We start from the raw sequence: 26336 nt of genomic DNA on the forward strand, positions 1-26336 counted from the left end.
CCACAGGTAGAGAGAACAGGCTGGGTGCCCTCACGGTGGTGACTGAGCACTAGCTACCCTCTCAGCTGCGTGCCAAAGCGTGCCAAAGGCTGGGACTGGATGGATGAATATCTGTGAGGTGTGACAGTTGTATTTTTCAGTCATTGATGCAATTCTAAGTTTATGTTAAAATATAGCAAAGATGATTACCACTTGCAATAGGTACCTGTGAGAGGATAGAAAAAAAAACAATCTACCCCACATCAAGAATTGCTGCACATCTGCGTGTATTTTGGGGACTGAAGGTGACTGCTTTCTGGTGTCTTTGATCCACATCTTGGCATTTTGCTGAAGAAGGCTGAGCTAGACTGATCAAAAAAAGAGCAGCGTGAAGAAAGACCAATTACTACTTGCATTGTGCCTTGTGAGATTGTCTCCTGGACCTTGATATGCTCTTATGTACTGAAAATAGCCCAAGAAGGGGCGGCTTTGTTGCTGGGGTTGTATACATTGAATGTAAAGTATTTCACAGCCATCAAAATCTCCTTTAAAAGTACATTCAAGTTTTGGCTCATCTTCTCCTCTGTGCCCCCTGTTGAGTCATCCAGAGTGAGTAAACACAGCACAGAACAGCTGAAATCCTAGCAGATGCTGGTGGGGCCCATGGTTCGTGCTGGGGTGGACCGGTCAAGAGAGCCTGGGTCAAAGAAAGCACGTCAGCCTTGCTGTTCAGCGGGGGCAGAAATCAGGCAGCTGGGTCCTGGGGAAAACGTGTAACCTCCTGCTGCCCCCTCCTTCACACCCCGCTTTTCCCACCTCAGAGGCTGTAGGCTGATACACTTATTTAAACCCCGAAAGTTGTGCTCTTGGGCAAGCATCTCGGCTGAGGCAACCATCGCCCCGGCCCAGGGAGCCTGTTCTTGTGTTTTCTCAGGGTGGTTTTCATCTGGGTCAGGTTCCTCAGCCGTGCAGCTGTATGAGCTCTCTGGCTGGGGCCAGGGGGGAGAGACCAGTGAGGTGTGGGGAGACACCAGTACGCCCAGGTAAAACCACAGAAGCACCCCGCAAGTCCTCAGCGTCGTTGCTGTTGCAAAGCCCGGGGTATACGTGCTCTTTTAGTGCTCAGGCAGCTGAAGTCCACCTGCAGGAAAAACAGGTTTCCCTTAATTCTTTCTGATTTTTTTCTCCTCCTTAATTTCATTAATTGATTTTCTTTCACTGCAGCTGAGGGCCTGGATTACCAAGTACCCTCTGAGCCTGAAGGTACAAGATACTTCTGAAGTCTCAAGGCAACGTAATTAGTGAGCTATGAGGGGAGACGGAGCCCAGTTAAAACTGTCAGCCACTGCTGGAAATTTTCCGTGAAGCCGTGCTGAACCTGCAGCGTGCAAGGCAGAAAAGCCATGAAAAGTCCAGTCCTGCTGAGGAGGAGAGGTATGTCCTGCGCTTGATGCCTTGAACGGAGATGGAGGAAACAGAAGCCAAATCCCTGCATTTCCGAATCCCTGCCTCAGCCTCGCTGCCTGCCCTTAGGGTGGCCACTTACTCCCGGAGTAAAGTGGTTGTGTGCCTGTGCAAAGCTGATTTTTCTTAGAAAGACAAGACGCCTGAGACAGCCAAGCCCTGCTGCCGATAGCTGCTGTCAATACAGAGCGTCACGGTTAGAGTGGATGTCTGGGTATTTATTCTTGAGTAACAACTTTGTTTCTTGGGCTGACCCAGGGTGTGGAAGTGTTTGAGCTTGCTGACTCGCAGCTGTGCTAACGCTCCTTCCCATGGTTCGCTTCTTTTTTTCTGTCAACCCGTTTGTTTGAAAATCTGCAACTTTACATTTCCAGTGGTAGTCTGGTCCAGACTGAGTTAATATAAAGCTCCGCAGAGAAACAACGGGGCAGGCTAGTGTTAAAAGGAAGGGAAGCAGAGGTGACTCAGAGTTTAGAGAGCGTTAGAGAAAGTTTGCTGTCTCCTGTCGCTCTCCGTTCGACAGAGTTGGCCTATCTAAAACCAACACTGGCCAGCAGCAGTGGGAATCCTTTTCAATCACCATTAGCAACACTTTTATTTGCATCATACTTGACCACAGCAGGCTGCATCCCAGTGAAGAGCATTCCTTTCAGAAAGCCAGAAGACATTCAAGTGCAGCGGATTTACTGTGTGAAAACGGCATTTTTAGGGGCTTCTGAAAATGTTTAAATGAATGCTCTTTTTTTATTCTTTCTCACAGCTTGATTCTCAGCTTAGAAAGCCCTTCTTACTAAACAATTTTAGAGTTTCCTACAGGAGCTTAGAAGTTAGGTTAATGTTCACAATATAAATGTTCTGTTGCTGCTGTGAAATTACACATTTCTTAAGGCCCGTATATTGTTAAAATGAATGTTTGTAGCTATTTGGTTCAGGGTGAATGAATTGGGGTTACTGATGCATATTTTTGAGTCAACAAAAGAATTCTGCACACTCTTTCAGTTTTGATGAAACTCCACAGTAGCATTTGCAAGGTTTTCTTGCTCTGACTAGCAAGACAGCCTTCCATAATACAGCCCTGTGCAAGCTGAAAAGAGCCAAACCCCAAAATCTCCCCCCAGTTTGGCCCTATTCCGAAAACTTTCCATATCTCGTTAATCAGGAGAGTGGTTTCAGGTCAGGGGGAGGGAGCCAGTGAAGGGACATAAACTGAAAGCTTATTTGTTGGAGAGAACAGATAGGAATAAAGTCAGTCTCCGTTACAAATCATGGCTAAAGCCGAGTTACAAGAAGCCGGATAAATTGGCCCCTCGGTGTGGCGGGGTGGCAGGACGTCCCTTTGCTCCCCAGACCAGACTGAAGTGGCTGGGGTTGGGTTGCTTCCCCGCGCAGAAACCCCTGGGCTTACGCCAGTTCTGACTGGAATCAAAGGGAATCTCTCCTCTGCAGTGAATTATGTGACGGGCAATTATGTGCAAATAACTATAAAAGTATGGGTTTTGTCAAGTTCCCGTAAAGTCCCTGTTTATATTCACAAACTTTTACTGTCTTCTTCCCTGAGGCTGGAGATTTCAGGAGCAGCTCGTGAACTTTGTGCCCCTCATAATATGTTGGGGTTTTTTTTCGGATCCTGGTTCTGGGGGTATTGCTGAAGCGATGGCAGCTCCCACAGTGGGATTTCCACAGGCTGATTCCACATGCCTCTCCTGACAACTTGTAATTGTGTCCCAGGTTAATCCCACCTCAATAAATTAATAGCCCAGTCAACAAAGACAATCTTTTATAGTTACCAGAGAGAAACGAGCATGTTTAGGCAGTTTTTCAGCCCGTCTGTGGGATGACTCATCTCCTAAAGAGGTTGCAGCCCGTTGTTAATTATGGAGCCTGGTGAGTCATCCCCTAACGGAGATGCCACCGGTGAGATCTGGTGCTCCTGCCCGGAGCCCTCCTGGGCGCGCAAAGCAGCGGGGGCAAATTTGGTTTGGGTTAGCGTGAAAACATAATGCAAAATGCAGTCCAAAAACCATGTGCGGTGGAAGTTTGACATACTTCTGTTATTCTCAGGGAAGGAGTGCGGCAACGCTTTGGGAGTCGAGCACATAATTTGAATATTGGGCCTTCTAATTGATCCCAGTCCTGACGAAGACAAACTTGACATTACATACTATATGATCACTGGCACAGCAGGGGCAGTTAGACAGAGGGGATTGAGTGGTGTGTTCATGAAAGACCTAATGGAAATCAAAGATAAAACGTTGCCTCCAGGAAATTATGCTCCCCCACACATGTGGTCTGTTCTTTCTTATACCAAGAATATAGGGAATATTTAATGAACTGGGTCTTAAGCGAGTATAGTGTGTTTCCCACTGCAACTATGTGGTCTCCGTTAAATGTGATGCTGTATTTTTGATGGGCAAGCAAATTGGTTTCTTTTGTTTTGTTTTGTTTTGCTGACATTAGCCAAGAGCTTACATTTTCAATTTCCTACAGTAAATTGTGCTTGTCCACTTTTGAAGAGTACAGAACAAAGGTGTATAAATGCGTGTGTTGGGGGCAGCAGTGTGGAAGATGAAGTTCAACAGTGCAGGTACTGCTGGTTTTAATCTATGTTGAGGTGAATATTTACCTGACTGTCAGATATTTCCTTTCCAGAAATCACTGCCCTGCTAGCACTTCTCATGTCCTTGTGCACTCCTAAATTATAATAATATTCAGTGAACAGGTATTTGGACTGCAATACTGCATTTAAATGGCTGACTCACTGAAGTGTGCTACAGTCTGTAAGTTAGACCTTCACTGTAGGTTCACTGATCCAGACTTAAGGTGAGACGTGCTCAACAGGCACGGGGTTATCTTGTTTCTACCAAGTCAAATCATTCCTGTTTTGATTGTATTTTCCAGCATAATCTCTGTTATTAGGATGCAGGTGGGAAAGTGTGTGGGTCTCCTCCTTTGGCAACAGAATCAGTAGCTGCTGGGTGCTGAGGTGGGTTGAAAATGCAGCCAGTACAATGTTCACAGTGATCAAACTGTAGCTATTGCTGCTGTGTTGGCATGTAAAGATACATACCTAGAGACTTCATTTAGAGAGCATGAGGAGAATTCATAATCCCATGACATTAAATAAAGAGAACAGCCAAAGCCCTTATTATAGAGTTCCTTTTTTCCATTTCTTTGTATATGCATTTTCCTCCTCTTTTACATCTTTCTGTGTAAGAAAGATTCTTCTTTAAAAGTTTTTATAGGTGTTAGGAACAAAAGCAGCTGAACTTGCAGTCTGATCCATCCAACCAGCTCCTCCTGCCATAGACAGCTGTTCTTTCCTTGCAAACCCTCCAAAACCACTCTGAGCTAAATGTCTCATTTGTAAAAAATGAATCATCATCAATCATAACCCTTCTAGTAAGGAGAAGAAGATACTTCTGAACAACAGCTATAAAATTTCCTTGCATTCCATTCAGGACGATGTCTGTTGCTCTTCCTGTAATAACTGTCCTTTCTCTGCACCTACCCATCCTTTTTACTGCGTGTTTCATCTTCTCCATCCTCTCTCAAAACGTGCTGTCCGCCTTCCCACTTGTATTGCATTCCCTGACTTTTATCGTTTCCATCTTGTTTCCACGGGCCTAGTCTGGTACCACTGAAATTAATGGACATTCTGGCAACGTCTCTGTCTATAACAAAGCCGGATGCTGTCGTCAGTGCTGCTGCACTTGGACCAGTAGCAACCGTATCAGGTTGCCTCTGAGACTCCATCACGCTGGTGCTCCACAGGAAAACCAGCGCTGCTTTTGTCAGCCTGGTCGGGACGTACATCATTCCTAAAGGCGCAGTCGGGCTGTATGAAAAATTAAATCGAACTCCCAGGATGAACTGGAGATTGGCTTCCTCCCAGTTCTGTTCCTGAGGCTGAGATCTTTAGCAGACATATGCTGGAGGAGGGATGAGGGAAGAAGGGAAAAGATGGAGCAGGAGAAAGGGAAGTTTTCAATGCCCTGAGGCAAAATCTTAGCACGTCCTTCTCTGCAGTGGTTTCTAGCTCTAGGACAAGCTCTTGCCCTCAGCTACTGGATGAGTACTCGCGGTTCCAGTTTCTGTTTTTTCTCCTTCATTCCACAGAAGTATAAATATCAGTCTGTACTAGTAGGGTAGTTTGGCTTTTGGAACAGTCAAAGGTTAAAAAGTTGTTTGGAAAACTATACAATAATACATAAGGAGCATGTCACCTGCCTCCTCTCCACGCCTGAGAGCTGTGTTACAAAAAAACTGTTCTTGGACTGGTGGCTCAAGCTTCCTTTTTAGGTAAAATGAGATCATCCGTGTAAACCAGACAAGGCAAAGCAACCTGAAAAAAGAAACAGAGGTTGAGAGGGAAAAATATCACAAACCAGGGACTGGAAAAATGCCTGTACTTTGTCCTGGGTCCATCCCCTGTAAGCACTTTAGTGATGCATTAGAAAGCCAGTAACCCTCAGCTTTCTCTTGTCAGTAGAAACCAGGAGGTATCTCCAAAGAGCAATTCTGCTCAGCTAAAACCCGAGTCAGCCTGTCAACATGCTGTCTCTCTTCATGGATGATAAAGGCAGCAGGAAGCAAAGGGCAACTCATTTTCTATTTCAGGCACCTAAAGCAAATGCTCGAATTTGAAAAGGATGAAATTGGTCCTTTATACATACTTAAGGGATACAGTGTGTATGGATCTGCAGGGACACCAGGGAGGAGAAAGGACATTCGAACCAGTGACACAGAGGAAGGACCACCAGATGTATGAGCCTGTATGTATAGGGCAAAGGAAAGAGAAACATAAATGATGGCCAGGACTAGATGAGACCAAGTAGACAGAGAGGAGGGAATGTGGAACAAGCGTCCCTGATTTTAGCCACGTTTGGTACACAGTGGTGACAAGACAGTCACAAGAAGGTGTTAGAGGCTGAGAGACAGAAGGAAACAGCCAGGCCATCTCTAGGTGTACTGGAGGTTGCGGTAGATAGACTGCATGCAGACCTCTGTTTCTGATAAGCCCAACGTATCTGGGATTTTATGTTTAAATGGCCTCACTGACTGCCATTAATAATTTGCAGCAAAACTAAACAAAAACTAACATAACTTTTCCATGTTAAAAACCCACCCCAAATAACTTGGTATTTTCTCAGAGATGTATGTGTGGGACCAGCAGGGTCACAGCAATCCTTGAAAGGTTAGAGAATTTGTTTTCTGGGAGCCCATTGCTCTCCCATTTGTTTATTGCTTCATCTGACACCTTAAGCACTTCTCATGTCGCTGAGGGCTGTCTATAAATCTTGTACCTTGTACCAAATTAAGAAGACCATCTGCTGAAGAGGGGCTGTGTAAAGAGGTTTCTTGGAACACAGCATTGATGAAACTGCACCTATGGCATCATTCGAAGCCCTGCTTTCCCTGCAGAGGAGGGGGCAGGACGGGGGATCTGTTGAGCAACACGCAGCTCCAGCGAATCTGTAATTTCCAAATGTCTGTTGATTGAATTTGTGTATTAATGGTTATAAGGATCTTCCTACTTAAGCTATAAATCACATTTTATGGTATTAATTCATAGGAAATGATTAAAGCATCCTAAATAGGTAAAGATTTACCGGTTTAATATTAGCTGCTTGACTGGCATCTCCCCTTGATGTTGTAGTGCCAGAAGACTGATTGGAGTGAGTTCATTTTTATGGAGTGATTCTTTGTTAATAACCTGTTTCTGACTCCATCAAACATGCGCAAGGGACACAGAGACAGTTATTTGTTCTGAATATGAGGGACCGTAGGTTAAATGTTGTCCTTCATTTCAGATTAGTTACAGTACCGTGTTCCCTGCCTGAAGCAGCGACTCACTGCGGGGAGGTGTGGGAAAGAGGGAAGCAGTCAGGTTACGTTCTTCATGACAAGGGTTTCTGAAAAGTCAAGGAGATCTGTTGTCAAGAGTCCACTGACTTTTGGCCTTTTTTTTTTAATTTGAGCATGCAAATGTTTTCCATTTCAAAGAATGCACAATGTTTTAAAAAAATAATCTCTCTGTGGATTTGAAGATGTGACAGAATAGACACCTGGGAGATCAGAAAATGTTTCCCTAGGTACGGTGCAGCAAAGAAGAAAAAAAAAAATTTGTGAGCAATAATTTGTGAGTTAGTACTTGTGTAGCGGAAGGGGTAGAGGGCAATGTAGAGAGGATCAGAGACGTAGTGATGGGGTCTGAGAAGGTCCTGGATGGTCAGGAAAATATGATTGCCTTGTGCTGGTATGAAATAGGGAGGTCTTTGTTGAATGGCAGGTTGAATTTCAGCCTCGTGGTGCCTGGGTGTGTGGAACTTGTATAGCTCTAAGTTGCCACACATCTATAGCAAACAAGGCTGTGTTGGTACCAAAACTTTAAAGTTCCTGTTAAAAATAAACATTAATGCAGAAGTATCTCCATGTTTAATCAGACTCTTCAGGCTAGTAACAGACAGAAACTTGAGGATGCTTCCTTTTATTTTGATGTAACTAGTTTTCTTTTCTGGAAGGAACTGTGACTTTTGATCTTCTTAAAATGATGCACTTTTTTGATGTCATCTAAGGCATATGCATCACATTGCTATTCAGTAAACAGTAAGATCTCGATGCTACTCACCTCTCACATTGCCCAAACTGAGTTTGTTAGGTCATTTAGGGACGTGGTACGAACAGTTGTTAGCCATCATGATGGGAGGTGGATTAAATCAGTAGTTTCCAAACTGTGATCCACACACCTGAAGGTCTGCTGAGGTTTAGCTGATCTTGAGAATTTTTCGTGCTTTGACTCAGCTATAAAACCATGCTCAAAGTTCACCAGTCAGAAACAAACCATCAGCTGATGATGTGACTGGCAAACTGTGACAGTAGTCAGTGCAGTCACGCAGCCCCACTCTGCCTGAAGAACTGTTCCTTTTCCACAGACTTTGTTTGAAATCCCTTTCTGTGAAAGCCAGCAGCAGTGTTGTTGCCACTGCAACATAGCCAGTGTGAGGGGAAAGAGTCTTTGCGATCGCCTTTATTTAAGAGATGCATACAGTATAAAAAGTGGTGGACACTTCTGGCTTTTCCTTCCAAGAAGTTGATGTGAAAGTGAATTATTACTACCACAGAGAAACAGAAGAAGTATAATATTAGGATGTTTATGTTTTAAAGGTGATCCATGCACAGTGCCTGGAGGATCTTGTGATGAGATGTCACATCAAATAAGAAATCCAATACTCAAATTCAGTTGTCATAAAAAGAAGGTTTTACTTTGACTCTGTTCCAGCACTGTGACTCCATTCCAGAAAAATACTCAGTTTCAGAATTATTTTTATTTTGCTTTGAATGCTGTTCATATACGCTAAATGAAAAATAACTTTCATATTCTGGTTAGAGAAATTAGCTCAAAGAACATTTTAATGCTACTTGCTCTTATTTTTTATTTCATGTTCCAGAAATGTCTGTGGTGCTTGCATAAAGCACCATCAGCCTCTCCTTTGCCACGTATAATGAAAGCCAGCATTTCAACAGTGCTGGGAAGAAGCTTTATTTACATAGCATAAAGGAAAACAGTTTTTTTGAAAGACCAACATTAATCATAGACAAGACAGCAAATCACAATGTTTTCACAGCAAAACACAATCAAATGTTTTGATTCTAGCCAAAGAACAGGTTTCTGATTCTGGGAATAATGCTGTGCTCTGCACCAAAGAGACACAAAAGGGCTTCTCCAGCACTGTGCCATCAAACCTCCTTTGCCTCTACGGGAAGAGCTCGGTTCTGACAACGCTGGCTGTGTGTGATGAACCTTGAAGGCAGTGGGACTCCCTCCATGATAGCTACTCGTGTCCCCCAGGTCCCTCTCCGTGGGCCGCAGGGAAGAACGTTTTCTGTACCCTACTGAGCACTCGGTTCCTGCTGGGGCACATCTGAGGCTGAGCAGGTCGCTGGGGCGCTTATGGAGATGCTGCTGGTGCCTGTGTTCTACCCCATGGACCCAGCAGAGCCCCTGCCCCTTTGGGACGGGGTTCTGGAAGGAAATCGCAGAAATCCTCCTCTTCTAGTGAATGTAAACGTAGGGTTGGGATTTGGGTGGCTTTTGTGTTTGGTTTTGGGGAGGGCAGAGTGTCATCTTTCTCTTGTAGATTAGAAGAGACATGGATTTGCTTCGGGTATTTTTTGTGTTAGCTCACTGAAGGCAGTAGTGAGTGCACTAGATTCCTCAGAAATCCTAATGCCGTTGTGTGGTTTTCCCTTGGGTTTTTCTATGATACTGTTCAATGCCACCTAGATTCTTACTTCTTGTCTTTGCTTCTTTGAGAAATGCATTTTTCTTACAGTTTGAATGCAGTTTGCAAAGGTGTCTGAGATTGCCAAGGAGTTCTCCTGAGACAAGTCAAATACTCGCAGCCTTTTTCTTATCAATTGATTCCAGTTTTTAATCCATCAAAAGCAGTTTGATGCGCAAGTTGCATCTTCATGCCTTGAAACCCTACATTTCCTTCTCAAGCTGCTTCCTTCACTGTGCCAAAGAGAACACCGCTCCCATGGTGCTAACAAGAGTAATATAAATCCTTAAACACATTAGTTCTAACAACAGCTCCTGGGACATCTTCCTGGTGATTCCCTTCTGATGTGATCTGCAGGTATTTACATTAAGAACCTGTGACTGCTTGAAAAAAATGGATCAGTATCGCAGCATTTCTGTATCCTGGCCTGTGGTTTTTCATATTCCTGGGGAAATCCCATCCAGCCTAACACTGATCTTTTTGGCACTGCCCTTTAATAGCTGCCACCCATCCAATCAAAGCAGGACGGGAGCTGCCAAACTCTAGTATTTCCTTTCTTTATTCCTCAAAGAATGTCCTTGCCTCGGATGTTTTCAATACATACGTTTGCGACTCTGTTCCCCAAGATAGTGTTTGCATGCAGTTAGTAAAGCTTTTGAGCAGATATAGGGCACTGGTACACAGCTCAATAATCACCACTTCTCCACTCTTTTTCAGTCATTCTTTTGTGATGGGCAAATATATTTCACGACATAATAATGTCCCTTGCCAGATTTGATCTCATTCTCGTAATGCAAATGTTTATAGACAATGGGCTAAATATGCCAGTTAAAACAGATTTTGATTTTGCTTGTCTACAGCCAAAGTTCTTGGCCCCTGGTGCACAACCAAACCATGTGTAAAAAGGTATTCAGCTCTGAATGAGATCACTAACATCTGTTGTTGCACATAACATTTAATCTTCAAACACCATCAACAACAACAAAAATCAGGCAGTTGCAAATGCAGAAGTGGAGGAACATGGGCACTGTGAGAGCAAGCTTCAGTTCCTCGTAATTGCTGCCATGCCTTGTGCGTGCGCTGGTGCTCCCCTCGCAGCTCCAGCAGCCTGCCCGCGGGAGTCCCTGCATCCCTGAGGGTTGTACCAGCAGGGTAAAAGAGAACCCCTACTTTCTGAGCAGAGCAGCCCAAAATTGCAGCCATTCCACACCCATCCCATCCCATCCCATCCCATCCCATCCCATCCCATCCCATCCCATCCCATCCCATCCCATCCCCTGGGCAGTTGGGTTCTCTCTCAAACCAGGTGCTGAAGGGTGATCAATGAGAGACGTGCTGAAGTGGTCAAGAGTGTTTATTAATATAGTCTCTGATATGCAGGGATTAGCCTGACCTATATGGTAAAATTAGCTCATAATTATTCTGGTTGCTCCTGACAGTCTCCAAATGCAATTTTGGATCTCCTCTTCTTTGTGGTATTCCTGAGAGATGAAATATGATCACAGTTTTCCAGCAACCCTGAACAACAGGAAGAATCAGCCACCCCTTCAGGTGTTCTTTGCATTTGTCATCGAGACACCTTCTGATAAATTTGTAGTTCTCCCTCCTGTGTTCCTTAGAACTATGATTCTTCTGGATCAGGAGCTAAATAAGGTACCTGTGCTTTACACAACCTTTCAAAATGTTAGGATGCCACTGTGGAGCTTTTTCAGAAAGCTTGTAAAGAGCCCTGCTTCTCGATGGATTTATTTTTTCTCTTTGGGGATGGCAGATGGTCTTGGCTTATTCACAGGCACTGTCCAATGCGCCTGGAGTCTGATAACCTCAGCCATCTGAATCACACCCGTGTGTACTCATGAATGTTTGATAACGCTGCTGAAGCCTCACATACTCGCTTTGCTGCTTTTCTTAATCGTAAGGATTCTCCCATCATTCACTGAGTGCTCTCTCAGACATACATTTGTTGTGCTTCGCTGATATGTGTCTTGAAGTTACGCTGGTTTTTAAATACGGGGGGGAAATACCATGGCAATGATAATGGGAATAATATAAGAGGCTGATCAAATAAAGTAAATTAAAGTTTAATGCTAACAGCAGAAGTTAGTTATGACATTTTAGTTACATTGTTCTGTCATCTAGAGCTACAGTTTGGAGTCCTTGAGGAAGGAAAAGCTTCCTGAATTTTGTTGTGTAACATTGTCGTTGCAAACGTACCTGCTGGTCTGGTGCTAGTGTGTTCCCCATCTCCTTGACTGCTCTGAATTTTCGTTGACTCATAGATTTTGCAGAAAGTTCATCATAGGCTTGCACGGGCTACAAGTCTGTTCCATTACATGGAAATTTGGGTCTCACGTCCTTTCCAGGAGTTGCGGTTAATGAACCTGCACCAAGATTTCCTACGTGATTTGCGCTCGGTACCTGTGGTTATACCCTAGCATTCCTTGCAGTGAAACAGATGTTTGTCATATGGTCCTAAACATATAAATCAGCCCGGTCTTTCCAAGCGATTTGTGTGCCAAAGAATTCAATTATGGCTCTGAATGGGCCTGGGCCATAACACTGTGAGACGAGCTTATTTAACAGAAATTCTAGAGTGTTTGGCACGTTGTGTTTACCAGGGTGAAGCGAGCAGGAATGAAATGCAGTCCTGGAAAGGGGACTGTCATGCAGATGACTTGCTGCAATCAAACACTTTGAGAAAATATGGTCTCTAAATGTTATGTCTATAACTAATTAACTGTATTTCTTGTAGGACCTATAGAAATACAGAAACTGTGAAGTTTAGGGAAAATTAAATTAGGTTTTCAAACAAATGCCAGGCTGCCCAGCATTCTTTTTTTGGAAAAAAGACAGCACTCTCTTTGCCAAGGAAACTGAAATATGCTAAAATGCAAATGTTGGTATGTTTCAGCAAGGAAATTCAATCGCTGAATGCAAACTTTGTTTTCAAAAATTGAAATGTTGAAATCATCCAGGTTTCCAACTGAAAAGTAGGATCATGTATACACAGTCTTTATTTAATCAGCAGTTTTGACATTTTTACATTAATTCTTTTCTCCAGATATTGTATTTTCCCCCCTTGAAATATGCCGTTTGCACACAGTATACTCACACTCAAGTAGACACCCTTGCAGTAGAGCTGACATTTACTTCCAGATGTGACTGTGTATGTATGTATATGTGCCATATAGTAAATATTGATTGTTCTTTCCCTTTTCCGTTACCCATGCCTCGACGTTGTTTGAGTATACTTGCCTAAAAATTGGTATCAGTGGAGATGTGGTGGTAAATGCTCTTCGTTTTAAGGGAGGGCAGGGCAAGGTTCAGTAATCACATTCCCAAAGGAAAATATTGTGATCTTCAGTGCAGTGCGCACACGGTCAACAGAGAAAATCAAGTTGTGCCTCACGCTGGTAGAACAGGACGTGTTCTTTGCGTGAGTATTTTTATGGTTTGTTAATGGTATGGAAAGACAAAAGAGGGTAGAGGAGATAGTCTGTAAGGGGATTGGGCATCTGAAGGGGCAGATCCTCTCCCGGACAGCAAAAATAATGCCTTTCCAAGCAGGTCTTAGGAAAGCATTTTTCTTTGGAAAAGCTACCGTTCCTCGTACGGTGCTGAGGAGAAAATAAAGTATCCAGGAGATCAGTGACCTTAGGCAAATCAACTACCTATCGCAGTCCGTTCAGACTTCAGGTGTTGGAAAAGCTGTTTGAAGACTGGCTCCATGCGGCAGCAGTGGGCTGGCAATCTTGGTTTTCTCATCGGGATCGGGGTCCCTCCTCCTGGCAAGTGACAGCCGTCTCCGTGAGACCCCGCGTCGGTTGGAGAGCAGCCCAGGGAGGCATGGCGCGGCTGGCCAGCCAGCCCGACGGCGTGGACGTATGAAGAGCAAGAACATCTTTCTTCAGCTTGGTCAGGAGGGTGTTAGCACAGCACTGAGTCTAAGTTCACAGGGAGCCCCGCCAAGCACCTTCTGGCTCCGTACTAGAGGAATGGTGAGCAGGAGCCAAGACAGGGAAGCCCTGAGGAAGGGCCGTGGCCAAAACTGTAGAAATCAAATCTAGTCTGAATAGAGCACTTCGCTGACCGAATTTGGATTGTCACCAATTGCTTCTATTTAATGAGACCCTGTGGAAAGCAGGACCTTCCTCTAGAAACTTCCGAAAGGGGGAGCAGAGTGTCTAGGTCCGTGAGTAACAACTAGTCTGATTAGACGTGTGTGAGACGCTTTGGGGGATAGCTGTGATGCTGTTCATGGAAAGAACGAGGTGTCATTTCAGTTTTTTAGGGATGTAAGTTTGTAACTAATTTTTGTCTCTCCTTGCCAGCGTAACGGTTTGAATGTTAATTTAATTTTGCAGAATATCATTTATGTAAATGTAATTAGAAGGGAAACATGATCGGGAGATGCACAGCACCAAAGAAAATTTATTACTCCAAGGGGTATTGCTCTAATCATTCAACTGCAATATTGAGTTTCCCCAGATTTAATCTAAAAGCAATAAATTACAAAAGGCTAATGTCCTGCCCAACAAAAAGCTGTCATGAACCCAAGTTTCTGTGGGGAAAAAAATTCAACTTCATTTCAGCAACAGGCTCTCCTCGTTTACACATTCCTTTTATGATTCCAGTCAAGTCAGAGTAAAATGAATACAAATGTGAGAGTTCGAACACTTTCCCTGAATATGTATGTGTGTCTGTTGGTGATTGTAATAATCAGCAATCCAAGGCACCGGGGCTCCGTTATCTCAGGCAGAATTAAGAATGCAGTCCTGCAAAGATACAACTGCACATTCTTCTCCCCACCTTCACATGACCCGGTGATTTAAGGGAAGGCAAACTTGAGCCTGATTAATTCCAGTATCCGCATGAAAGTCTGTTGCTAATGTGCCATCGTTTTTGTTCTGCCGACAAAATGAATGAGAAGAAACGAGCTGTCCTTTTGCCTGTGTTAGTCACTGTAACCTGTGTCCTCCGTGGGAGACACTGTCTGCATGGGGAAGTTGCCCTGTGGATGCTGCTGGTCTGCATTTACTGAAGGGCCACTTTCGGCAAGTGGAATGAAAACCAAATGGCTAATCAAATAATATTGCGTGGTTACTTTTCAGAGCCCTTGAGCAGCAGTTCTGCCGTTCAAGGAGCATCTCTCCGCTTGATAAAACCTGCCGTGAAAATAAACAGCAGCTCGGCGAAATAGGGAATGGTAAATGCCTGCCTAATGTGTAGGCTAAAGCACTGTCAAGTGTTGGGGTTTTGTGGTGCAATTTAGTATGAAGGCTGATGCCGACATTACACTTTTCTAAGAAGCAGAGTAATTAGTACAGGAAATAGGTTTCTTATGTTTTATTTAGCCAAATTCATCTCTGGTTTAACTCCGCTGTAGCCTGTATTACATTTATTCTTATTTCCCAGTGTTCCTCTGCACAGCTCTTTATACCATGACCTTTAATTCACTGTTATTGTCTTTTATTTTAGGTAGGGGCCATAGTTCCTCTCTCAATTTGTTAGTATCAATTATGTTGTAAGCCCAGGTTTCTTGGCTCACAGAATGAAACCCATCAAGTCTGCAACAAGTTTTTACAAAGTGCACGTTGGCAGGTTTACAGATTCCCACAGCTGTACATGGGACACTGGGGGAAGCACAGGGCTGCAGCCTCCAAGGCACAGCGAAACACAACTGTGAGAGGGTGGGGGAAATGCAAGGACCAGGGAGAAAGGGTGTTGTGAGAAGCAGGGGAGGGGGGGCTTCACGTATGAGTTACTTGGTGTCCTTGTGGAGGAAAAACAAGTCTCAGGAGGATGGCTGAAAACGGTAACGGGCAGTCTGGAGAATGAAAGTGACTGGGCTTGTTGGGACATAGAAACAAGCTTCTGAGGCTCAGGACCTGCTGCTGGCCAGAAGAGTAAAGCCAGTTGTGAGAACAATCACTGGATTCAATTCACTATCTTCCTCCTCATCCCAGCCAAGCTCTGGCAATAAGGTCCGAGGGCTCCATGTGAATGACACTGTCTGAGAGCAGGGGACGCGTGTGTGCAGGTCTGAGCCGGGTTCCCGTGTGCCGATGGCACTGATGAGGCAGGGAGGCAGATGCTGCCTCCTCCTCCTTCTCCTCCTCCTCCTTCCTCTCTGTGTTGCAGAGATGAGTTCCTGCACTGGGACCTCTTCTTATAGGGCACCCCAAATTCTGTTCCATTTCGGCCAACCCAAAGTTCAGCTGCAAGGAGGAAAAGATGATTGAAGAGATTCGGCATCAGCCCTTGGTCTGCAGGGTGCTGGTGCGAAGCTGTTGAGTTGTAACTCTCCACCCACGGGTGTTCAGGGAGGTACAAATGTGTGCAGCAGAACATGGGACAAACTGCTGTGGGTACACTTAATTAACAGCGAACATGCACAGTCCTAATCATCTCGTCCTTGGCTGTATACAAGTACAGACCAGCTCGTGACAACCTCAGCAGTAAGCTGCAGCCCCTGCTCTATGATTGCACAGAAGATCTTCTGCAGACCGGGCTGGTTCCATGGCTTTTTGCAGCCAGGTGAGTAGAGAATGACGTAACGGCAGAGTAAGAGTGGAAAAGGTCTTACCTGAGTGATCCATGCTGCACATAGCTTGCAAGATGTAGTGCTAAGAGAGCTCAGCTGTATTTTTCATTTCAAAAGGTGTAAGTGCTCTAGTTGTGAAATAACATTGAAGATGCTTTTTTTTCTCTTTGTTTTTGCATAATGCAAGAAGGGGAATCTTGCATCATGGAAAACATTCTCTGCCCCATGTGAAGACTACTGTTCTAAAATTCCATAAGATGCATACATGAAGATTTTATTAGTCAAAGAAGCCTTCCCAGATCATCATCATTTATTACAGTTCCTGTGTTTTTCATTCCAATGAGATTTATAATTATAAACTGGTAATTAAAGATCCTCCACTCTGTAATTCCATAGGAATTCCACTGTGATCTGACATTAATTAACAACCAATTATAAATTACGATATAACTTTTAAAAAAACCCACCAGTGTCTGGATGTCTTCTTTCAGCTACAATGAAATGTTGGAAGGAATTTGGCTTTTGTGAGCTGGCGCCCTGCTGCAGATCGATCGGTACTGCTGCGCGCTACGGGCGTGTTCCCGCGGTGCAGCAGCTATGCTGATGGGCAGGTTGGACCTACTAAGGTTTTGAAAGAATTTTCATCCTCATTTTCTTGTAAGAGGCATCTGTCTCACAGGATTTCAACCTTCTGTCACATCAACAGGTGTGCACACTTGAATGCTTAGATTTTATCTGACTTGTTCTGTAAATTAGAGTGGTCTGATGCATCGCTTGTATGCGTGATGTGAGCTCTCTCTGGCTTGAAAGTGTATTTTAAATAATTATAGCCAATCAGGAAAGAGAGAAAAATAGTTACTGGCTCCAAGGAGAATGTCTTAGGGGTGGAGAAGATGTGATAGCGGGTTAGGGGGATAAACTTACAAAATTCTGACATTATTTGGCCATCTGCATTAAAGATCTAATATATAATGGAATTTGTGTGTCCCCAGAATCTGTCAGGTAGCATGCTACCTAGAGATATGTGGGTAATAAAACCTGGTACATGTGGATAATCAATACTTAATATCTCTCTTTCCTTCTTTTCTCCTTTTTTTTATTTCTTTTGTGTGTGTGTGTGTGTGAACTCAGGTCAGTAATCATCATTAAGCTTGTCGGAAAGGTGGGGGGAGTGGGATAATACTGAAATCCATTACTTGCAAAACCATGTAGAGAACAAGAGACTTAAAAGGAGGCAACAGATTCTTTTTGCGTGGATGCAATCGTGAGGTAAGTTTTCAAAGCCTTGACCTGCAGATTAATTTCCACCATCTCCATTAAGCCTAATGAAAATCACATGTGTGTTTCTGAGTATTTCTTAGCACGCTTCTCCCTTGCCTCTTTGCAGCTCCTCCCTGGGACTTTGTGTAACTCCCTTGATCAAACCTCCAAGACCTCTCCCATGAAATGTGGCTTCTGATCTGATCATCAAAGCTAGCGCAGGTAAAGAGTGGAGTGTGGCCCTTTTAGTCATCTCCACATCCAGTTTTTATTACAAAGCAACACTGGTCCGAGCACTAAGTTGTTCAGGAAAATAATAAGGTGGCTTATTGAGCAGCCAACTTTTGTCGGCTTCAGAATCCTCACTGTTTCTCAGGGTCGGTGTGGTTGTGTGGATGTACATCATTTATGTTTCCATTGTAATTTTTTGACATTTTGCAATAGGGGAAATCTGTGGGAGCAATCCCCTTATTTACAGTCAGGCAAATCCGACAGTCTTGCCCAAAAGATAGTCCTGCCTGTTGCTTTCTGCCTCGTTACTGTGAATGTACCTGTTCTCCTATAAAACAGATAAGATTTCAGTTGGGAAATTCCCATACAAATCTCATCCTGTTATGTTGCATCTGACTTGTTATCAGGGCATCTCTGAATAGCTTTGCCAGTTAGCCAGAGATGTGTCACTGGCAGCAAGGAACAAAGTGCAGCTTTGACGCAGGGAAATGTTATAAACGTGCTTGATCAGATCGGCATCAGTGGTGAATCAGCCTACCCCTGTTGGGCCCAGAGAGTACACATGAGCTAAACTTGCTGGTTTTACTTGTAACTATCCCTAGAAGGGATTAAGTTTTTAAGATCTGGCTACATGCATTTCAGATATTAATATGTTCTTTTGGTTCTGTGCCTGAATAAGATTTAGAGCAATTTCGAGAGCAGCTGGACGCTAAAGCTTTAGGAGATCCAGCGTCAAAGCAGGGCTCGTAGAAACCAACATCCTGTCAGCAAATCCTAATGTTCTATATTTAACCGACTATTAAAATTATGTTTTGTTATTTTTGTCTACCTTCAACTCAAAAGTTTGGTTTCTGTAAGATTGCAGAACAAGGCAAGCTCAGTTAAGGCTATAAAATTTATCTCACTTTTTTCTTTTCAGCTCACTGTTGATCTGATGGCAGCTGAAAGGGCAAATGAGAAAGGTAGGTATTATGTTTCAAGGGGAGAGTTGTAAAAGTCTAAACTGCATCCAAAGTATATTTTACTCCTAATAATGAGAACTGGATGAACAGCGTTTAAAAAAATATGAACCTGCCCCAACTACATTGGTTCAGAACTAACCGATCTAGTGCAGTTTTCCAAAGAATAATTGATATTATATAATCATAACTGGCAGTTTATGTCATGAAAGGGACACTTGACACTTTCCTGCTAACCAGTTTAACATCATCAATTAAAACATCGCTTGTGTAATGACATTTTAGTAACAAGTTTAATACCATAAATTATGACATCACCTTCTTTTATGGCATCAGGGTTGAATAAAAGGTTTTCTTTAGAAAAGAGAAAAAGGAAAAAAAAGGAGGAAACCTTGACATTGGCTTTCAGTTTGTCCTTATAAAAGGTACATATGTTCTAGCCCTCTGGTCACTGCCCACATTAGGCAGGATCTGAAAACTGAAAAGCTACAAACAAGGGTGAAATAAACAATTGAAAAGATTGTGCTTCAGGTTAGCACAGACAAGCTCCCAGTAGACAGTCGTGTCCTTTGCATAACACCAATGGAAATCATCCAGAAATGGAGAAGAAAGTATGGGCACGCTCATGGAACCTGGTGAACTCAATTATAGCGCAGTAATATTTACCAAGAGGTGGTGTGAAAGTTCAAGATTGTGTCATTACCCTCCCGTTGGTGTTCTTTTTCTTCAGGGCCAGTGGCTTTAAAGTAATCCTTTATATCTTATTCTTCACTGAATGGTCAAATTTGGGTGTTGGAGTCTGGTATTCTACATCTCAGACTCTTGCAGGCACTGTATTTTATGATGATTGCTGGTGATTTGAGTCCTGAGCTGGCAAATGGCTCCTTTTATTTGTATCTATTTAGCCTCATGGAAGCAGACAGGAGCCAGACACGGGTTCAGAGGATTCTCAGTTAAGCAAAGGTCTCTGTGGATGTGTGTCTTTGTAGGACTAACTGCAAGGAGTCAGATATTTTAAGTATATTGTGTGTTTTCAGGGCTGGTTTTCTAAAGGTGCATAGCATCGACTTCCCTCTCTTCCTACCCAGGTCAGTAAAAGTGTTATCAGTGGCCACAGCCACAAGCGGAATAAGTCACAATCAAGCATTTTCAAAATTTCTCCTGCAATTTTTTGTCTTGAAACCGACTCATTACAGTACCAAGTTGTGCTGAACTTCACTGGGGCCCTACCCCGAGATAACACCCAGTGTGTCTTCTAGACCTTATGCAGAAACTTAACCTAGTACATGCAGATGATCCCTGTGAATTCATGTGCTTTTCCCATGGCTTGCCTTCACGTCCTGGGTTTGTAAAGTGGGGAAAGAATCCTAGATAGGAACTCAAATTCACATTCTAAAACTGAACAACTGCTGTATATTGACTGGGGCATAATCATTTCCCTGAATAATCCAGAATAATTTCCCTTGCTAATCCCCAGGCTGTAAACCAAGGATATGACAAATGGGTGCTGCAACTGTTCTGTCCTTGATCGGGTGTCTGGTGCTCAATAGATGCCCAAATACCGCAAGAAGGTGGTAAATTGGTAAGTATGACAACACTTCTTAAATTACAGGCAAAATTTTAAGTAAATCTATGTAAATTGTCAGTGCATATCTTAGTGGTCTCCCGAGGATGCCATGATTTACCTTCTCTCTTTTCTCAACATTTTTCCAAAAGTTTTTTTCCCCCATGAATATTTATGTCGATGCCTCATTTGCTGACTGAATTTCCACTCTGCTGGAATTATGCTTCCCCATAGTGCACCCAGAAAAGGTGAGCCGTTAGAGGTGAGAAAAAGAGATTCCATGACCTTTAGGAAATAGCAAGTGGCACTAGATAAAACCTATTCTTTGAGGGGTTACTTATGGATTGGTTGGACATAATTACCAAAAAATTATTATCTCTCTGAAACAATTAACTTCTGGTAGATCAGAGTCCAAATCTCCAGAAGGTCTGAACTTTTGCAAATTGGCTTTGCCCATTGCCACTCTTAGGCAATGAGTAATTCTTAACACGGGCATGAGTGATAGATACCACATATTTCTAGTTATGAGTATGGACTTATTTACAGCTGGCATTTTTTTTAAAGTGAGTTGTAAATGTTAAGGTGCTAGATTCAATGCTTATGAATGTGTTTCCTTGGTGATAAAGCTTTCACTAAGCATGTTATCTATCTGTGCTATCCTATATGCAGACAAGAGACGATTCACGCTGTATGTTATAGGTCTTGTGCTTTAAAATTGAATCCTCTATTGACTTATGGCTGAGAAACATAGAAATCAAATCCACAGCTGCTTCTTCTTAAAAGTGAAGTTTTGGCAAAAGCAAGAAGGCCTTAATGCATTACGAAACTGTGCATTTTTTAAAGTTGTTTCACTTCCTATTTTCTCTCTACAAAACTCCCTGAAGTTAGGAGTGCTCTTGTGTTTCATCTTGCAGTTTCAGAACATAGCTTTGAGTTTGCATGCCCCACTACTGCCTATTAAATGCAAAGAAGATGTTAGTTCATGGGGGTACACAGATTAAATAAGCAAATACATAGAATGAAATCTTTCTGGCACAAAGCAGCGATCTATGTGATGATGAAGCAGTTGTGGTTGGAAATCTCCTCTGTGGAGAAATAGAAATGGCTTTGGAAAAGGTGAGGTGGGGCAGAAAGACTGAGCAAAACCCGCTTTGTACTGACAAACGGTGTCACGTGAGAATGAGAAGTGCTGGCCCAGCACAGGTCAGTGGGAGCTTTGCCATTATTGCCGCTTAACCTTCCTTTGTAAGTAAAACGAGGGAGAGTTGGCCTATTGGATGGCTGTGAGTAGCCGCCTAGTACATCTCTGCTTTACTCTGCCCTCCTGGAAAAGGATGCTCTTGCTTTTCATCAGCCCCAGCACTCAAGAGCTGACAGGGCTTATAACACACAAGAACAGGTAGGTGCCAAAGATGCGAAGCAAAAGGAGGCCGGCTGCCGGTGGGATGCTGCTGATCACATCATCCCGCCACACGTCACACGGTAGGGTTTGAGAACTGTAAATGGCATAGGGTTATGTGCATTAATTGCATTGTAAAGTAGAGGGGCCCCAAAGGAGGTCTGGTCTCAGCTGTGCTATGACTGGGACAAACAATTAATGAGAGATCTTACAATCTCATTAGGCAGAACACAAGTAGAGAGTATTAATCTCCCATTCTCTTGTGTTTGAGACTTGAGTTTAAACAGACCCGTCGTTTACACAGTCTGTGGAGTAGGGGGGAATGGACCCGCCTGTTCCTGAGTCCTACTCCCAGGTTCAGGGACTGGCTTTTCTTTCCTTCCTGTTCACACTAGCATGATCTCTGCAACCCCCTTTTTGTGCAGAAGTCATCAAAGATGTTTACATTTGTTTTCTGTCTCTAATTTCAACTTTGGTTTCTATGGTTTATGTTTTTGACAACTGCGGTGTCATACAGTAAACTGCAAACTGTTCTATTCCCAATGATCGTCTCATAATTTTTTAAGTAACTCACTGCTGTCTCTGCACGTGCAAAACTGTCCTGCACCTTTTTTTTTGAGAATGTTGTTTTGGGGGCTTCAGATACAGCAAAAGTAAATCAAGAACCAGGTCAAGTGGCACTGCATTTCTGAAGCACAGTGGAGAGAGGGAGACTTTCTGACCCTGCAGGTTTTAAAACCATTTAAGAGAAATGAGCCAGATGTTGACCCCCTTTGCTACCCACTTAGCAAGCTGTAAGCCCAGGCTGTAGCAACTCTGTGGAAAAACAAGTTCCCTGGTATGTGTTAATGCCCCCCCACCATGTCCAAGCTCTGCTGTCAGAACAGGTACAGGCTTTCTGGCATCCCTAGATAAACTTTTTTGTCATTTACAACATCTGCCAAGGGCTGGCATTGGCTCTGGAGAAACCATAGAGATGGAACATAGGGCTGCCACACCACAGGCCAGCCCCGTAGGAACCCACATGGAGACCGCCAAGTTTACAGGCTGTAGGAATGGTTTTATGTGCTCTGCCTCATGGGCGTGAGTCGTGTAGGACTGACTGTGAGTCTTTGACCTGGAGAAATCTATTCGTTGCTGGGTAGGCATGAATGTGGGTGTAAGGGTCCTTCATGTCAGCCTCCAAGTGGACTAACACCCTGCAGATGGCTCTAATTAGAGGCCAGAAGAAAGGGAGAAGGTGCAGTGCCTCCTAGAGCCCGTATTGCTGCTTTTGGATTTGCTGCCAGTATTGACTTGGCTTTGGAACAGCTGGAGCTGTTGCCTAGATCCTAATTTTTGCATTGGTTTATCTTTTCTTATACCATTTTGTCCCAATTTCTCTTTGGAAGGGCCCAGAAATGGAAGAGGCACCACTTTGTCAGTAGTGTGGGGGACAGAGGGTTTGTCTCCTTCACTCCTGGTTGGCCTGAAATTCCCCTTAATTAGTATTATCATTAGATTCTCACTCATATCACCCACTTCGTCTATTCTACTTGAATATACTACCTCCAAACATAATAAAGCTGAAAAAAATGTGCCTGTTATTTTTCTTGCTAAATCAAGTCCAAAAAAAATGAACCAGCAGTATATTTCCGCTATAGTAACTGCTGATCATGCCGCTTAATTTCCGCCCCCTCCACCACCACCTTTCCTATTTCCCTTTGGTTTTCTCCGTATCTCCAGGATACGTAAACTGCCTGTCACTCTCACAGCTCTGCTCAGCTATGCAGCTGCCTGTCAAGGAATACAGGGTAAAATTCTGACCATTGCCCGTTCCTTACACTCAGGCAAGTGTTAGGCCAAGATCCACAAATGCGATTTGCTTGCCTAGATTTTACTCATTCCATGAAGAAGTTTGCAGTTTAACAAGAAACAACACAAAGCAAACAACCTACCCTCTAACTTAGGAAATTCCTCTAGAACATCTCTCCTGGAAAACTCCTGCATCAGGACAGTCAAATGCAAGGATATTTGGAAAAACTTGTTTTCACCTAAACTTTGGCTGGATAATACATTTCCTAGAGAGCAGTTTCCTTTGTGAAAACTGGAAGTGGAGTGAGAGGAAAATGAGTATTTCTCCTATCCCATCCTTGTCCTAGGTATATTGCTGAATAACATGACTAAAAGAAAAGGAGAAAAGGACTTTTTAGGTTCCTGAAAGCTCTTCGAGATGGACCCTTGTGTGAGCAGGAAAGTTAGCATGAAGAAGGCAGGTTGCATGTCTTTTTCCTTTGCCACATTTGAAGAAATGCAGGAACTAAACCATACACTATTGTATTTACTGTCGATATTATCATATTTATCCCCAATTACAAAACTGGCACATTTTTCAGGTAATATGTATTTTCATTAGTGTTGTTTCCTTCCTCCAGGTTGAAGCATTTTAGGAAAAGTTATGGATCTGACAAACAAAACAATAAACTAAATCAAACCAGGTAACGTTTGCTTTTCTAGCAGTATGCTTTCATAGTCACTGTTGACATTTTTAGTTTTCTGGCAATGGAGCTGTTCAGTGACTCAGTTTAAATTCTTGCCCAGCCAGAGCCAAAGTCATCTCCCAAGCAAATTCCTCCTTGCAATGGCACTGTGATATTTCATACCTGGTATATCGGTTTCTCAGCACCTGATTATGAGCTAGGGATTATGAACTAGTTATATTTAAGACTCTAATTTGGTTTTTAAAAGTTCTTCCAGGTCATTCCCCATTTTTCAGTCTCCCTACAAATATCTTTTAAGAGCACCTGAAGTCCCAACAGAGCCCAGAGGACAGAGGCATTTGCACAGGTGTTGTAAATACCCGGCCATTCCACTAACCCGTAGCATTGCAGGGAGCATCGAGAACATCAGCTTTGATTTTAGAGTATGCTGGTGCTCCAGCACTGCTGGGGGGGGGCGGGTAAACAAGTGAGTGTTGTGTCATTTTTTATGAATATCCATTGGACTTGCATGGATTCTCCTTAGTTGATGTATCAAGCCTTCACTAACTGCAAGATAGATAAGCTAATAGGTACATCAGTTAAACCAAGTTGAGCTTAAGTGTCTTAGATAATAAAGCTTTGCATAAATTCTAATTCAAGCAATTTCAGCAAAAAGCATAACAAGTAGCCAATCTGGGATAAAAATGTTTTTATTTCAGTACCTTGTTCTTCATAACATCCTTCACAGACACTATAACATTATTTTAGTCTTTAGAAAAATATCTAACAACATGATTGTCTCACACCAGGCATAATCCCAGTGGAAATTAAAATTGCATGCATTTTCTCATCACTCTTTATTTAACAACTGGGAGAGTGTTAATATTTGAAACTCAGCGAGAAAATTGTCTTGAAACACAGAGATTCCTTTGGGGTAATTTCATTTTTGTTTTGTGTGAACTTTAGCTGAGCAATTTTTTTTACAGCAGTGTGGATCTGTGGATTGTGTGATGGTTAACAGGACTTTCTGTATGTGCTTCTCACCTAACAGCCAAGGAAAAATAGAAAAGAACATTCTAATAAAATCATTTGAGTCAGCTAGCCTTAGTAATGAAGATGCCCTGTTGCAGATTTTAACAGTTTCTTTTAAACCCAGTGATATGGGTTTAAAAGTGAACCTGAAAGTCACTGTATTCCTGCATGAAAGGCAATACGATTGTGACACTTCTTCAGTTTTCACAACAATAACATCAGACAAAAGAGGGTGAAAGAATAAACAGAACTCTGCTATAAATATTCAATGCCAGGAAAAAAATGACTGCAGGAAAATCACTTTAGAGTCTAATAGCCACTAAAATTACAGCATCTTATCCAGAGCTGCATTTGATGAAAAGAACAAAAGTTGGTTCTAGGAAGAAAGAACATCAGAGAAAAATATACAGAGACCTCTGCTTTGTTTACATGGAGTGTCTTTGAAAAGCTTTAGCACTATTACTTCCCCAGCTCACCCTAGGGTAAGACAGCAGGGTAGGCTGGGCAGGGACAGAAAATAGCATTTTTGCATTGTTAAAATGGGGTGCTATCCCTGCTGTAAAGTCACTAAGAAGGGGATTTTGTTCCAACTCCTAAGTATATGCTTGGCCCCAGTGCAAGTCAGTTAGCATTTTTCTTGGTGCTTTTGAGGACGCTAAATTTTTTTTTATTTTTATTATTTTTCTGTACGTTAGAGGACATCTGGCATGCCCAAGAAATCTAGCATTGATGGGACTTGGTAATGTAGTTTGCTTGACTCAGAGCAGCAGTATCCAGAAACTGATGGCTCATCTACAAAATGAGCTGGTTGTTTCCCTTCAGCAACTAAAGGACAAACGCTTGCAAACGTTCAAACCCAAGTTGCTTGTCAGCTGGGAGGATTGCACACTGAAACACATGCTCAGATACGTATTTATTTGGATTTCGCTCTTACTGTAATATTTTAATCCTTTCCTGTGAACCTTAATCACATCTTTTTCTCCCATTAAATGTCTCACAGGAATTCTGTTTACTGATTCTTTGGCTAACAAAGGCATACCTCCAGGCCTCCAAGCTGTTTCAGAAAACAGGCATCAGATCTACCCCTCCGATGCAGCATCAGCAAGACCAAACAGAAACAGAGAGAACTTTGAGCGCTCTTCTTCACCTTAGTCCTCTGCAGG

General features: G+C 43.0%; 1 long non-coding RNA gene across 1 annotated transcript; it reads left to right on the forward strand.

Moving 5' to 3' along the window:
• The first annotated feature begins 17409 nt into the window (after positions 1–17409).
• LOC121090729 lies at positions 17410–26336 on the forward strand. Its single transcript, XR_005828687.1, has 6 exons — positions 17410–17538; positions 17657–17751; positions 18680–18722; positions 20197–20301; positions 24097–24159; positions 26174–26336. It is a non-coding gene; the product is annotated as an uncharacterized LOC121090729 (long non-coding RNA).

This window comes from Falco naumanni, chromosome 6, assembly GCF_017639655.2.
Source record: "Falco naumanni isolate bFalNau1 chromosome 6, bFalNau1.pat, whole genome shotgun sequence".
NCBI classification, from domain to species: domain Eukaryota; kingdom Metazoa; phylum Chordata; class Aves; order Falconiformes; family Falconidae; genus Falco; species Falco naumanni.